Genomic DNA, 12,715 nt, shown 5'->3' on the forward strand with positions numbered 1-12,715 from the left:
AATCAATCTAACTTTATAATATTATAGAAATTTCAGAAAAAAATAGGATAAAAATTTTAATATATCAGCAGATAGAATTTAAAAACTCACCCATATTAGCCCCCTTAGTTAGATTCTGTATATTGTAATAAAACAATAAATATTTTTCATAACATGGAATATCCTTTTAAAGTACACCACCAACACGTGTTTTGATCATTTGTCTCACTCTGTTCCATTGCAATATTGCGTATTGTATTTTTTTCAACTTATTTTCAAATGTACCTACACTTAAGATAATATTTAGTTTTACATAAATTATCCATATACTGTATAATATTCACCAGTCTGCCACCAAGTTGCCCATTAGAGGGTGAATGCGCTAATTGGTCAAAATAAATAAGTGGAGGTGTATCAATTATTTTTTAAATTAATAACTCTTATGTAAATATGAGTTATTACATTATTACAATGGAATTCCATCAAGAATTGTCAATAAATAATTTAAATGAAATATTTAATAAGGCTTTTTTAATGTGAAAAACCTTTATTTAATTTAATTCTAGTGTTTAAATAGTATTTGAATAAAAAAATTAAACTTATACATCTTTATTGAATTAATAAGATGATAAACAAACCCCGAAAAAATATTGAAAGGACGGGTACATCTCAAAACCGATAGAATACAAAAAGTCGGAAAGTTCTGACATTGCTTAAAGTTTCATTTATATTTGAAGCACAAACTATGTGGTTATTCCTTTTGAAAATAAATTAAAGATTCGCGTCATTTCAAAATTATTTTTACAAAAATATAATAAAAAGGGTTTTTGAAAATAAAAAATCGGATTTCTTTTAAAGTTTACCATGAGGAATTTTTTTCTAGAGATTTGTGATCTGGCCCTGAAACATCGTGTATAGACAGCATTTTTTCTAACTTCTCATTGGCTGGTTCGAGTCGTTAATTTTTATAAATCTGCCAATGATTTAACATCCATATTTGATTGAACTTGATGACTGAGAAACGCTTACGCGTGAGTTTCCTTTGCCATTTATGGGATTTTTTTAGTACACAAAGCCTATTTTTTTAGCCTTTAGACCTATTTACAATTTTCTTAGTTTTACTTGACAACAAACATCTTGAATATATAAATATCTACCTGTTTTAGGCTTTAATGTTACAATCTAACAAAATATTTCTCTGAAAAAACAAAGAAAGCGTTTTCTTTAGGAAACATAAATAAAAGCGTGTGATTTGTCATTTGTTTCAGCCAATAGCGGGAGAAGGCTACGAGGAGTAGGAGGGCAGTCAGGATTGAAGGAGAGAGGGAACATTCTAGATATAGAAAAACAATTAGGTAAGTGGTTATTTGTGTCCAAGGTAGGAACTGTTTGTATTTTCTTTGAAATAAGTGTTTTTCTTTAGTTTTTGATGGGGATTGATGAACGTGAGTTTTCTTAATGCGCCTTTTATACTCATTGTGAAACATATCAATGGTCTTGCGTTTTGATCATAACTCTAAAGTATGAGCAAATAATATTTGGTCATGGAATTGAAAAAAAATAAATTTTTCCCTGACGAAAATTATTTTCAAAACACATTTATAAAAAATAAAAAAAACAGATTCGGACTGGCGTCCTCCGAATTACAGCCTGTAAATCTTATTAAGACGACATATAAATAGGTTTTAATTTCAAAATGTCCACAACTTTTTTACTTTTTTTCTCACATTAATTAGATTTAACGATTTCTTTGACTTCTTCGTGAAGTCATTTACGATACTTAATGTAATAAATAGTCCAATATTAGTCGTTTATAACTTGTAATATTATATCCGTTTATCTATTCAATAACATTTGTTAACATTTTCACGTTCATTTGTGTATTACTTATAATACGGCCTAAGAGAATAACAAATGTTACGTGAAGAAACATGAGTACAAGAAACTGAACAAAAATAATATAAAACTGTGTAGCAATGACAAACAAGGGCAATTGAATAATGGTATACAAAATATTCATAGACACGATAAACTTATTAGACTTCAAACTAAATCATGCCGATCCATCTTCATCCCACACTGTTTAAGTGGCAAAGAGATCTACAAAAAGCCGGAATATCTGTCTAAAAGAATTCCAAATTGTAGGACGAATTGACTAATCTACATAATCTGTATATAAAAGCAAAAGTTGCAACAGAGATGGGACATTATTATTCTTATTCGTGGGGGTCAGTTTCTGACATCACTGCGACCTGTGAAGATCTATTATGACGGGGAGATAAGACATTACCTAAAGCATTAAGTATTTTCAAAATGCATTTAAGGTTTTCTTATTAGGGTTTTTTTGAGCTAGGCTCATGTTAAGCCACAATAATTAACAACAAGATATGTTAAACAATTAATGGTAATACAATAGTAAAGTTAAGTATAACAATATAAACATTAAATATGTAACTTTTATGCATTAACAAACGGAAGACAAAGAGCGTTTAAGCTCTCATGGACAAATTTATTTTCAAGAGAGGAGTTAAGAACTGGATTTTCTTAAGTGGGAGGGATTTGAATGGGAAACTCCTTGATGATTTTTCGAAAACATGACCTCCGTTTATTTTCTCTCTCTTTTTTAATTAAATTTAAACCAAATGTTTGAGTTTGTTGTTTACCATATTGATGTGCCATTTATTTTTAAAAATTATTTTGTTTTTTTTTCTAAACCCATATAATATTTTTGGTGATATACTCGTATGCCTGCATTAACTAATTATTTGTCTTAACGAAACACAGCGATTTGAACCCATGGAGTTAGGACTTGTGTCTCAAAAAATATGCAGTAAACTTTTTTAAGTAAATAAATTAATAAATTAACGTTTTCCAATGTGCACAACGATTGATCAATTAAAATAAATAGAAAACAATTCAATTACGTGATCAAAATATGTTTTATAACGTTGAAATTAAATTATAAAATTGTGTAAGAAAATAACATTTTGAACGTTTTTTTTTATTATGTCATTTCTCTGTCCTAAGTAAAAAAAAACTCTAAAACACTCAGAGAGGACATGAATCGAGACTTTGTTTCGTAGTTTTTGATGCTATTTTCTTCAGTAAAACGAGTGCTCATACAATAAAAATATACTGTGTTTTCAGGATAATTTAATACACATAGAAAAATAAAATATAGTGAATATTCAGCGGTTAGGAGACATTCTTTAACACAATACTTGTATTGAATCCTGAAAGCTTTTCTCCATACCACCTACGGAGATATTGTTCAACAAGTTTCATACAATCCACCGTGGAAAGAACGGATCCTTTTGTTGTGAGGAGTTGTATTTTGTATGAACACAAGCACAAACGTATTGAGAAACTTCTGTTGTTTAGTGGATTGAAGAAACTTTTCAGTTTGGTGCTAAAATATGTTGTATCGATATCCAGGGTAAAAATTGTATTATTTTACTCACGTAGTATTCATGCATTTGTGTTTTGACAATAACACGAAATTTCTTCTAGCGTAAGATATAACTCACAATTTTTCATAATCATCATAGGGCACCACCTTGGATCTCCAATCGCACCGTATCTTGATCATTTATGTTACATGGAAAAGTAATCAATCTTACGCTCCAGCTATTCATAAAAATAAAATATGTGTTTCATCCAATATATTATCACGACACACTACCAGGAATCAAAAGTAGAACATCAACACCGTTCATTTAAATCAAATCTATGATATTATTTATGTTTACAAAAAATTGCGTTTCTTACAATTTTTAGATATGTTGAAGTTAAAAGCATAATTACTTTTCATCGTTACTATTCTTAATATTTAAAAACATTTTTCTGTCGTAAAGCACGCAGCGTACGCACATAATAAATAAATATATATTTTAATGTTTGGGTACCAAAATAAATTATTGACATTTTTTTTTTTGATTGTCTCCAACAAATATGTCAAAAAAATCAAAGGTTTATAAACAGTAAATACAGTTTTTTAGATAGTGTTTCAATTGTTATGAGCGGCAAACGAAAATTGACAAAATAAAATGTTTTTTTATTTTTTAAAAGCAATATATACTTTGAATTTTGTAAAAAAGATTAGCAATTTATTGATGCGCACTTCTAAAAAGCTTTTGATTTAAACAATATAATGTTTCTTCTAGATTCCATAATAAAGGATCATTTAAAACCAAAGATACCTTCTGTTTTTAAAAATTCATTAAGGTTTAAAATGAACAGTTTGTTTCAGTGTCACTATTTTTAAATGTCTTAATTGAAGCCACTGGTAATATTAAAATAGTTTAAAACAAACGATTCGCGGTTAATATCTCTTTTTATAAAAAAATCGTAAGACAAAAGCAGTAAGTAATGTGAGCAGTTCACGGTTTTAAATATACAAACAAATTAATCATTTGAGAAACTAAAGTAATTTGATTTAATTTACTCATAGAAGTAGTCTTGTAGTCAATAATATAAAAAATATCATTTAAATTATTTTGATTAAATGATTAAGGATGTTTTCATTCATTTCTTACTGGAAGCAAAATGTTTCTATAACCACCTCGGAAATTAACAAAAGAACAAGCAGTTGACAAACAAAGAAAAAAAAATCGTTTTTATTAACACTAAAGTACTTTCTTTGTTTAAATAACAAAGTAAAGAAAGTGAGTAAAAGGCTAACTACTGTTCACTTATTTCTTCGTATTTTATATAAATACTGATAACATTGCATTTTTCTTCAGATTTTAAAATTGTTTGCTGTTCTAGTCTAATGCAGAATAACAATCTTCAGGAATTATTTATCTCATTTCCTGATTTATCCATTTGATTATAAAAGGATGCTTGAAGAAAACTTTCATCAAATCAGAGAAATGTAGTTTATTTCAGGGTTTATGGACGTTTAGATGTTGAAAGATATGTTCTGTGTCATTATGTAGTAAATCGATTATTAACAGGATGTTAGACTTGATTATTCTTCTACTTAATGATAAGAAAACGTATATTTCACTATAAAAACGGCAATTATTTTAGAAGGTAGAGTCATTTGTTTATTCTAAAGGATATTTTATACGTATGTGACTACGGAATGTGATGAAAAAAATATATCCTTTCATTATTGATGATAACTGAAGGCTTTCCTTTACATGTATTTTTGATTTTTATTTTATTTTTATTTATTAGGGAAAAAAAACAGTTGTTATATAAGAATACAAAATATAAAAAATAGTACATACATCCAGTTAATTTTTTTTTTCAAATAAATGATATGAAATTATACAAATTGAAATATAAGAAGCAAATAATATTTATCGAAATTAAACTGTTTTTATTGCGTTTAAAACAATTTATTAATTTGTTAATACCCGGCACAAATGCCTTTTATAAACATAAACATAAATACAAATAACATACAGTGTTGTATTACAAAATTATGAAATAATATAATAACAATATACATATAACACAGTTGTTTTAATGTTCTTTATAATCAATGCTCTATTTAATAACTTTGAGATTTTAATACTAAACATACTAAGGTAGAAAAATAATAAAAATAAAGATAACGCGGTATATTCGAAATAGCAAAAATCATAAATCATTGATTTGTTGGTATTGTTGCAATGTATATAGAATGCCCTTGGAATAATACTAACTGTCTCCTGATAAGAGCTCAGGGGTTCGCAACCGTTTTAAAAATAAAATATAAAAAGAAACAAAATAATTAACCTTTTAAAAAAATTAAATATTTAAAAAAATTTAGAAGTACATAAAAAATTTAATATTAAAAAACAAAAAAAAAACAAATATCTATTCGTATAAATATATTTGACTTGTATTTATTTATATATTTTTTTTTCTTTTTTTATAAATGAACATAAATACTTAAACATCAGTCAAAATCCTAAACTATTTTTTTAATAGCAAGTTTAAACTTCATTTGGCTAATGCGAAAAATGTCAATACAACTGATCTGGTTCCAATAAAAATATAAATTAATCTTTTGAAAATCATATTCGACAAATAATGTCCTTTGCGACTAGCAGTTCGTAGCGCATTCTCTGTCTTTGATTTTTGGCAACTTTTACCAACAATCAGGGCTTTTTACCGAAATAGTGCATATTATATTGACAATATTTTGAGTTTGTCCAAATTTTTGGAGACTAGGACTGGATTCAACTCCCTGGGGAGCTGTTTATATTAACATATTACAACAGAGATGAAGAACATTTAAGAAAAAGTAATATAGAAGTCTAGGCATCTACAGGGCTTGTGACCTGTCAATGGCTGGTTTAAGTGGCCACTTTACACACTGTGTAACATTCACCATTCTGCCTATATTTGAACACCTATACTCCTTCAATTCTTTCATCTGTTGATGTTTGTGAAGTTAAAGAGCTAAAACCTTTATGTATGCAGGTGAGATTCATCTAATTGAATTATTTCACCTATATACTAGGCAACGCCTGAAAATTATATTTTTTCAATTTCTATACTTCTCCATGGGCCAGGTACTTTATCAACAACATCAACAGATGAAAGAATTGAAGGAATATAGATGTTCAAATATAGGCAGAATGGTGAATGTTACACAGTGTGTAAAGTGGCCACTTAAACCAGCCATTGACAGGTCATAAGCCCTGTAGATGCCCAGATTTCTATATTACATATTATATTGGCTGCTCATGCTTCAAGGGTCGTTGATTTATTCTCTTAAACTATTGAATTAACGTAGACCTATATAAAATAATAAAATTAATTCATATCACAGGGTCGTGGGAGCCAATTAACGGAACCAGTTCTGAAAATAATAATAGCAGTAACTTGCTGCTAAGTAAACTTGTGGTTTCACGAAGAGCTCTACGTTTGGCAAAATGAACACTAATTTTTTTAAGTGAATTTCCACAACTTACAAGTGTTGGTCGAGTGAGGCGTTTTACTGTTAATTTGCGTATTGTTATACAACAATAACGAGAAAAAATATCATCATTAGTTTGAAGGGGAACAAGATTACCAATTAACGTTTTTTTTAAAAATGTTATAATTGGTTTGACAAGAAACCGGATTACTAATCAAAGCTTTTATCACGATTAAAAAAAAATGAATTTTATATTTTTCAAATTCAAAAGAAAGTTACTTTATTGCAGTTTACAATCACTTTTATGACATTTTTTTTTATCTGTTCTTATATATTTTTTCAGGTAGTTTTTTTTATTTATTTGAAAAACTGTTCCCAAAATAAGTATAAAATTACAAACATTTTGCACATACATCATTGATAATAAACAGTTCTACCTTTCAAACATAAGTAAGGTCGTTTTATATGAATTAATATTTATATAAATATACATGTATTCACAATATTTTATTTCAATGTTAAGTTTAGTGTAAATTAAATTTATCTTTAAATGATTTAATTAAACTACAGTACTGTAATTATTAGATACTAATATAAGTATTAGTACAAAAACTAATCATTTTTTCTATTCATGCTCTTAAAATAAATATGTTTTGAAGAAAAATATAAGTCATTTATAATTAATTTTACGTAAAGATCACAATAATAATGAAATCAATTTAAGAGTTTTTATTTCATTTCTGGCATTATGTTTTTTGCGCTTTCAAACATAAACGGGAAATACCTAAAGAAGGGAATATAAAAGTCTAGGCATTTACAGGCCTTATGACTTGTCATTGGCTGGTTTAAGTGGCCACTTTACACACTGTGTAACATTCACCATTTTGCATATGTTTGACCATCCATATTTCGTCAATTCTTCCATTTGTTTGTTTTAGTAAAACTAAAGAGCTGAAACCTTTATTGTTGTGAAATGATTAATTTGATTGAATGATTTCACATACTACGCAACGCCTTAAAACAAATCAATTAAAATCTCATTTTTCGTCCACCATGATTCTTTTTTTTTTCATCTAATAATTTTATTATCTACGTCAATTGATTTTAAAATGAGGAAATATTTTCCGTAAGATTTATTAGCTTTAATGAAATAAAAGGTTGTTAAGATAACATTAACATCGTTATTCCATATTTATGAGGGTGTAAATTTTCAACTCAAATATTTCCTATTTAACGAGAGAATTTTTTTAGTTTAGTGATATAAATATCTTTAATAATGTTTCTGTGAGTGTGATGTCACCGAACTTCTCCTAATCGGTTTAACCGATTTACGTGCGGTTTTCAGAGAAATGTAGATCTTTGCGCTGCGCGTGATCATAGATATTAAATTTTTCAATCGAACTTGTAATAAAAGTTGGAATCAAATTTATTTTCATCAATTTACCAGAGTTGCATTCGACGAGAATGCAAATACAAAAAAATATATGGATGTTGTTTTATTTGTGTTTAAAAAAAGGTAGATTTTTAATGTTTACAAAGAACATTCGCTTTTTATGGATTGCAATCAGATTTTTTCTTTAAATTCCCTTTGGTTTCTTCCCATTTATTTCTTATTACTATATTTTTTGTATTACTAAAATAATATGATCTGAAAAATAATACATTTTAGAAAATTGCATTCATGCATAAAGTGCACGCCTGTTAGTGTGAAGAGCCGAGATCGATATTTGCAAAAAGAATTCTATATTTAAAAATTAATAATTTTATGTTTTGGAAATTAACCATAAACAAGAACCTTGGTACCTACTAATCAATGAAAGGTCTTTTTCCAAGCTAATAACAAGCAAGTCAACGTTCGGGTAGGACAATGTTTGTCGGGTCCGCTAGTACTCAATATAATTATGTCTGTAAATGATCACAAAGAAATCTTACACTGCAGTATGTTATATTGTCACCGTTCAGCCAAAAAGGCAAACAGATAAAAACAATTAAAAAACATTTTGATAAATCGCAATTTGAAAGTTTGGAGAAAAGTAATTATCAGATTTGTATGTTTTTGAGTTTTATGTACATTTTAAATGTACATGTTTTTTTAATAAATTTTAAAAGTAATTTATTCCTTCTCATAAAAAATATAGGCGAGGTTTTTATGAGGCAAAGTGTCAAAAAATTGGTTAAGTGACTTTTGCTTCTCGATAATGCAAGCTATAAAAGTTAGTGAAAGAAAAGAAATATAAGGAATAATTCAATGCGTGACAATATGTATGCATGTGGAAGAAGCTTAGAATGTATGCCAGGATAGACGTATGTGGCCATCCATTATCTCTGCCTACCCCTACGGGGAAATGGCGTGATGGAAGTAGTAGTAGTACAACACGGGCTATCTTTTCGTTATAGTAACGAGAGAACCTTTTTAATACCCTTTCATCGCTCTAATTTTCTTGCCTCCTCTTTCACAGTAGTAGCTGCTCGATTGTAAAATAATCTACCCACCAATCTGAGAGACGCCCCGTTTGTATTAACATATAAGTCAAGATTGAAATTTCGCTTTCAAAATAATTAAGTTTTTACTTTATCCTTCTTCTCTCCTTTCCATCACTTTTCCACTATTCATAGTATAGTGCTAATTTTTTAATTTTTTTTCTTTGTTTTTAATTTTGTATAAAATCGTTAGATTCAATATGTCAATGTACTTGTGATTTTCTCGAATTGATCGGTTTGGGTAGGTAGGAAGAATTTGCCTTAAGGCAATATGCCCGCTTTTATATTTGTATAAATTGTATATGTATATAAAGGGTTAAATAAAATAAATATATAAATAGTACTTACCTATATTTTCAACAAAAAAGTGTTTTTTTCCATGTTTTATAAATGTTTTCATATATACACACTAACGAGTATATTATAAATGCGAAAAAGTGATCGTTTGTTTGTTTGTATTTCCTTCACGTCTCAACGGAGAGACTGGTTGATGTAGTTTTTTGCGTAGTGCCAACCGAAAAGATGAAAAGTAAAAAAAAATACTTCTTTTTTATCCGGAATTTGAAAATGTACAATGATAACATATTTAATATATCAACAATGATCAACATTTTGAAAATAAGTAGGCGGTATGATGGGATGTCAAAAAGAATCAATTTGAAATTAATACTTTAAGTGACTATTGCTTGAACGGCAACAATATTATGTATGAGTGGTTGGTTAAAAAGGCACGTGTTATAAAAAAATGCCTTAACCAATTTAATGCTTTCAAATAATAAAATAACCCATTTTAATTTTGAAACTTCACAATACGAATTCAAATGTCTAAAATGCACCTAAATTAGATATATCTGTTTATTATAATCATATGTCACATTTCTGCAATTTTTTAAAAATGTTTTTGATGTATATTTAAAAAACGTTAAGTTCCATAGGCTTAAAATAATAACATAAATAATCGTATTATAGCACATACCTAGATTTTTATGCTGAGTGATTTTGAAAAAAAAATATTACAACTAAATAGTATGATGAACCTTTCAAATGAAGAAATGTGAAAGTCAAGGCATTTACAGGGCGTATGGATGTTTCAAGTAGCCATTTTACGCACTAAAAAACATGCGTTATTCAGTCTATGTTTGAACATCTATATTTCTTCAACTCCTCCAACTTTAGTTTTTTTGTGAAATTTAAAAGCTCAAACCCATGTTGATGCGGGTGAGATTCATCGGACTGAATTATATTAAAAGCACCCCCTGAAAATATGTTTATACTTAATACCTCTTATTGGCTGGTCTGGCATTGGCTTGTGACCTAAAATACAGGTTAAAAAATATTGCTCATAATACAGTATCAACTTTTATAATAAAATAAATACACATTTGCTTTTTATTACCGTAAATGACATCTAAATTTTGAGAACATTTCCCGAAAGCCATGAATGACATGTGCCTATAGACAGATAATTTATGTATTTTTTTACCACAAAAGACCAGGTGACCCAATTGCAGTGGTAAATTGTAGCATAGAACACCCAGGCTTGAGAAATAACCTTTTTTTTGTGCTCTCGTTGGGAATCGAACCTGGAATCTTCCGTGCGTGAGTCAACCGTCTTAACTATAACATCACAGTGGGCGCCTATCAAGATTTATTTTGTGTCTGTAAAGATAAATTTGAAAAATGAAATAAAGTATAGCATTGCTTATGTTAATATAATAAGTACAATTTTAATAGGAGTTTTTTATTAAAACATCATTTAAGTAAATAAATTCAAAATTAATAAATGTTGTAATCAAATTGTTGCAGAGCGAGGTTCAATAATACAATATTTAGTTAAATAATGATTTATTCATTTGAAGGTTCTATTGAAAAATCGACAAATATTCCTTCAAGTTCCATCAAAATAAGTTTGACTTATTAAATCAGGAACATTTTACCGACATCCGGTGAGGTCGCTAATTTATCGAATTCAATTATGACAAAACTTAATCAATTCCTTGAATTAATCAATTTGTTAAGAATGTATTTTTGGCTCGCAGACACAAGTTCGAATCCTAAAAAAAAGAAATATAGTTTTTAAAAATATAAGTAGGAACCTACATAGGTTCTTGTTTACGATTGAATTATAAATCTAAAAATAATTCATATTCTAATAATGAATATAAGTGGGTAACTAAGTACTTACTTTTTTATGTTTGAATTCCAAAACATAAAATAATTCATTTTCAACAAAAAAAAATTTTTTCGAATGTCAAACTCTGCTCGTCTCACCAACAGTGGTTAATTTTATTTTGGAATGCGATTTTCAAAAATGTATTGAATGCCTGTTAATATTATTTAAGTTTTATCAAAAATCTACTTAATAGAAACAAAGGGGTAAACTTTACATGGAATTTGAGGAAATAATCTGATGAGGTTCAATAAAAAAAAGTTTTGTTTGTAAACATTCAAACACATTTTTTTTATTCACTAAAAATACCATTTTTCTAATTTTTTATATGCGTTCTCGGCAAATGCAGCCCTGGTGAACGATAAAAATAACATTTACAATTCTAACTTTATTATTCTGATTCTTAATTGAAGATTTTAAGAACTTTAAATATGCTAACGGTAAAGATCTATATTTTGCTGAAAACCGCACGTAAATCGGTCCAGTCTATCGAAGACACACAAACGAACATTGCCTTATATATAGGTGGACATATGTATACTTTTGTAACTGAATTTGATACAAGTAAGCACAGTTTTATTTTTATTCGTGCATGCAATATGATCACGAGAAAAAAAAATATATTCAATAAAAGGTTCCATATAATTTCCAAACTTATGGTGAAAAAAGTTAAATTAAGTACAAAAATAGTAGGTTATGCATGTTGGTTTGATTAGTGTCCCAAAAAAAAGACGAGTACGTCTCGAAACCAGTAGGAAAAAAAGTTGGTAAATGGAAATTTAGAAATATTTAATATCATCAAGTAGAATAAAGTTCGATGAAAATCGTGATTTGTGGCCTTTAAGCCTTTAAGTGGGTTTTGCATGTCGGTTTTCATGTTGATTTAATTGGTGTCCTGACGAAGAGACGGGCACGTCTCGAAACCGGTAGACATAGAAAAGTCGGTAAATGGTTATAAACAAATATTTTATAACATTTACTATAATTTAATACTTTTTTTTTTTTTTTAAACTTGAATTGGCTCTTTTGTAAAGTTGCTACATGTCATACCGGATCTTTTTCCTTTCCAGCGTCAAAATGGTATAAATAAAACGACAAAAACGATGGGACTCGAATACAAAATGGCTAAATGGCCCAATATTATTCTGACTACCATAAAAGTTTACCTTTAAATTTTGATATTGGACAAATATATCAACGCAAAGTTTATCTAGTCTCTGAATAGGCAA

At 28.2% G+C, this 12,715-nt stretch overlaps 1 protein-coding gene across 4 annotated transcripts in view; it reads left to right on the forward strand.

Annotated features, from left to right (window-relative positions):
• tn (tripartite motif containing protein thin) overlaps positions 1-12,715 on the forward strand; it is a 208,417-nt gene that overhangs the window by 10,580 nt on the left and 185,122 nt on the right. For all 4 annotated transcript variants that reach the window (XM_088225118.1, XM_088225122.1, XM_088225119.1 and 1 more), the window contains one exon: positions 1,248-1,334. The gene's annotated coding sequence lies outside the window, so the exon portion shown is untranslated. The remainder of the gene's footprint in view (positions 1-1,247; positions 1,335-12,715) is intronic.

The sequence above is a fragment of the Micrasema longulum genome, unplaced genomic scaffold (assembly GCF_059751315.1).
Source record: "Micrasema longulum isolate JH-2025_06_02 unplaced genomic scaffold, ASM5975131v1 h1tg000331l, whole genome shotgun sequence".
Taxonomy (NCBI): Eukaryota; Metazoa; Arthropoda; class Insecta; order Trichoptera; family Brachycentridae; genus Micrasema; species Micrasema longulum.